Here is a 4,023-nt window from a genome sequence, read left to right as displayed (position 1 = left end):
CATCCCCGACACCGACGCCCTCGCAAGGGCCAACACCGGCCTCGCCTTCATTCCCCAAAAGTTCCTTGCCGGCCCCGCCGCCTCCTCCTCTTCCTCCCACCTCAGCTGCCTCCCCCCTCCCCCCTTACCCTCTCCCCCACCCCCTCCCGCATCTCGTCTGCCCCAGGTGCGGTTGCGATCTTCCCGGCGATGGTGGTGGCACTGGATTCGATCTGCAGGAGAGAGAGAGGGAGGTGTGGCTTCTAACTGGAGGGTCTCCGTCGGCGTCGGCCTGCACCGGCGAGGTCGGGCACGACCTGGCTTCCAGGGCGGCTTGATTATAGTCTACAAGTGACCACGTCCCTTTTCTCCCCTTCTCCCGTATGTATATCTCTATGTTGTTTCTCCTCCTTTCTCACACGAAGAAACACACAGAGCAGTAAACAATGGGAGGATTTGGAGGCTGCTCAGTTTTGGATATGGGGGCTGCACGGGCTTTGAGCAGCAAGCCATGGCAACGAAGGTGAATAAAACACATACTTGTACTGTAAATAAGGTTTTTTCATAGTGACACTGATAAAGCTTATGCATGAGATATAGCATCATTGTATTTTGTGATTCAGTTTCATAGCATTTATGCCATAGCAAGCTGCAGGGTAAATGCTCCTCTTGGCCTATTCTATTTTGGAATAAGGTTGCGCCAGATTTTATTCAAATGAACATTGTAAAGTCTGTACTGTCATGTTGTAGATCAGCATCCTATTGAGTTCTTATGTGGGTTCTGTTTTAATGTCTTTGTAAGCTATTCTCTTGTGATATTTCAGTTGTTCTGGATACGATATTTTTGTTTCTAGCTACTGAAAGCATGAGGCTAATATAAATTGAACCCATTTTATATTTGGATTTGCATTGCAATTAATTGGAGCAAACTGGTTAGTCAAGTATCTATGGACTATTAATATAGTTATTCTTTGTCCTTCCTGAGGCCTTTTTCTTGGTACTTCAGCTGAAAAGATGCCCTTGGAGAATGTTCTTCTAATGTATTTCCCCACCTTCTCCAGTAAAACTATTAAATAACAATTAATTTGTAAGTTTCATATTCGGTGAGTCTTGTTGTACATACTCGCAAGTCTAACATTTGTCTCCTATGTCAGGTACATGGTATGAGCTTATGCACATATTTTTTAAGCTTCGTTGGCATATTTTTGTACCAAATGTGTAGGCTTTACAACAGTAGCCATTTATCATTTACGGTGGTTGACCGTGGCCCATCTGAAAATCTACATGTCTCGCTGGCTCCCCACCGGATTACTAGGGCATTAATCTCCACACGTGAAAATAGACTGTCACGGTAGAAGGCTGCGCACAACTGATGGCCGCAACTTGCTGCCGTAGTTGTGCTGCTTGCATTATGCTTGGGCTGCTCTGGAATTATTTAGATTTCAGTTCGTGGACTTTATTACTCATGTGTTCTTTTAGCAGGCCTACACAAACACAATTGTACTATGGCTGATCTGTTTCCTCTTTTGTTGCGGTTGTCGTGCCTAGGAAAATATGAAATATTTAAAGTTTGGTTCTTTTGAAGCTTGAAACACAATTGTACAACAGCTTCCAGAAAGTATTTTGCAACTTCAGAAATCCAAAATTATGGTTCTGATGTTAATGACCAGGATGATGCGATAGCCTCTTTTGATCCGTATCTATTTTTTCGAAGCTTGAAAGATATACTTGCAACACTTGACTGGAATGATCTAACTTGCGTTTCTCTTTTTTTTTTCATTTCCAGAATACTTTGCTGCTAGCATAATTGTGATCCATTTTTTACTCTACTTTTCCTTGATCTATATACATGATTGTCAATTTCCAACTTCTTAGTTACAGAAAAAACAAACAAAATTCAGTTTAGATGTGTCTGCTGTAGGCATTAATAGATTCTTCAGAGCCATCATTCTGAACATTGTTTAAAACGACACCCTATTGCCGTTGGTGCCAAGAACTTGTGATTTATGGCTTATGTCAATTCCATCTTTATAGATGCTTGTGAAGTACATGGTGGGGGCGTGCATGGTTGATGATTATGTTCTGGGTTGGCCATTGAGAGGGAGGCCGAAGCAAACTCCATCAGGTTTCAGGTGCACGCCCTCTGTCCCTGTTTTCTTCTCTGTAGCTAAACTTGAGAATTGTACACTTTGGTATATAAAGTTAGTTGCTGAGTTTACATGCAGTTATGGAAGTTAGAGCACATACATGCTTGATTTTACTTCCTTTAATACAGGGCATTTTATAATTACTAAGAACTGATTTGTTGAAGTGTGGCTCCCTATTTTGTCCAGATAGCTACTTCAGGTTAGGCGGGAGAAATAAAAAGGGTGACCATAGATATATGGTCTAGCATCATGAGGTTCAGGTAACTGCTGTTGATCAACCGTTGCTTCGGTCGAGGTGGGTTATGCTTGATTATGTTCTTCTTTGTGTTTTTTTCATGGCCTACAATGGTGTTATCATCTATTCTGTTTCATAAATTTCAATGGCTTAGTTTCATGTCCCAGTACCACTTGAAGTACAACTAAGTACCTTCTGACATGACAATAATGTATGTATTTACCTATGGTTATTGTTTCCTATAAGAAACATGATCATCTCACCTTGGTTTCCCCTGTATCTGACTTGGGACAGTTTTATGTGAGATTTGTTTTGCATTTTTCTGTGTGTGGATGCTTAAGCTTAATCTTTTGTTATTAATTTGGTTCAGTTAGAGATTAAAGAAGACTGAAATTAGGGGCTCGCAGCGAGCATTGCTGTAACCTGCACAAGAATGCCAAGAAGTCCTTCTCCGAGACGTAAGCCACGGCGCATGTTTCTGCCATGATTTCCTTCGGTTGGATTTCGTGGATTTAGGTGTTGAAAAATTATGGGCTGTGGATGCAGGATTAAGGACATGTACCTGCACTACAATGAGTGATCTGGGCTGCTTCTTTGTGGCTTCCAAACTTGAAATGTTTTTTGAAAGTTAGTTTAGTTTTTTGTTGTGGATTCACAGCTTCTCACATGTACCATTCTCTTAGCTCTTTAGATTTCCAAAGAAACTAAATGAAGATATGGTGGTATGGTCTCAACAGTACAACTTAAAGGTTTCCATGCTTTACATTTTCTCTGAATTTGCTCTTGAAGAATCATGTATCCATGTTAGATCTGGTGAGAAAAGGCGGCTTCCAAGCAAAGGATGTGGGAGTGTTGGCCACATTTGGTTTTTGACTTGTGTGTCTAAATATTCTCACAATACTTGGCTCCCTCTCGGCCATTGCGCCATTGGCGCAACGAGTCATCTAGTTGAAACAAACAAGGCTGCCTCCACCTTCCTGATGCCTGTATGTAGGGCCTTGGTTGATTGTACGTGCAGCATCAATGATGGCCATGCAAGCAATGAAAGAACGTGTGCACTTGCATGGCTTATGTAATTCTCAACATAATCTCTCATCTTCATATCTAGTTTGCAAATGCCTTAAATAATTTCTACACAGAAAATAAAATTGTGTAGTATTTTTGTTTCCAATAATAAAATATAATATTATATGATTATCAACAGAAGCTACCTGAACAATGAATGTACACCTAATATCTTTGACGATATTCGTGTAGATGATGTCCTTATCAAGACTTTAGAGTTGACATATGAGATTAAATAAGGCAATCTAGTCGAATCCAAATCCAGATCCAAGAGAGTGTGCAATACACAAAATATCTATCAAACTCGAAAGAAGAGTTAGCCCAAAACTGCTCATGGTAGTATAAAAGATGAAATAAATGGTACTGCTAAAATCTTAGCAAGAACAAAAGGAAACTAAAAGTGAGCAGAGCAAAAACCTTTCTCAACGCATATATATACAGATTCACCCCTGTACCTACTTCCTATAATCTAACCTATTTCCTGTTGTGTATATATCATCTTATTATTCATGGTCTATGGATTTTACTTTGGAGACCAAATCCATTAGAGCGAAATCCAAATTAACCAAAGCTTGAACAAGGAATTAGTCCCCTTCC

The 4,023-nt window shown here is 40.4% G+C and overlaps 1 long non-coding RNA gene across 3 annotated transcripts; it reads left to right on the top strand.

The window, feature by feature from the left end:
- The first annotated feature begins 276 nt into the window (after window positions 1-276).
- Window positions 277-3,234, top strand: LOC119289949. Of its 3 annotated transcripts, XR_005141665.1 has the most exons (4): window positions 277-502; window positions 2,014-2,111; window positions 2,313-2,421; window positions 2,732-3,234. It is a non-coding gene; the product is annotated as an uncharacterized LOC119289949 (long non-coding RNA). The 3 variants fall into 3 exon arrangements; XR_005141664.1 differs by having other exon boundaries at window positions 2,313-3,234; XR_005141666.1 differs by lacking the exon at window positions 277-502 and adding an exon at window positions 656-776 and having other exon boundaries at window positions 2,313-3,234.
- The last annotated feature ends 789 nt before the right edge of the window (window positions 3,235-4,023 follow it).

The sequence above is a fragment of the Triticum dicoccoides genome, chromosome 4A, assembly GCF_002162155.2.
Source record: "Triticum dicoccoides isolate Atlit2015 ecotype Zavitan chromosome 4A, WEW_v2.0, whole genome shotgun sequence".
NCBI classification, from domain to species: Eukaryota; Viridiplantae; Streptophyta; class Magnoliopsida; order Poales; family Poaceae; genus Triticum; species Triticum dicoccoides.
Note: the sequence above shows the minus strand (reverse complement) of the source record. Positions and strands in the feature narration are given on the sequence as shown.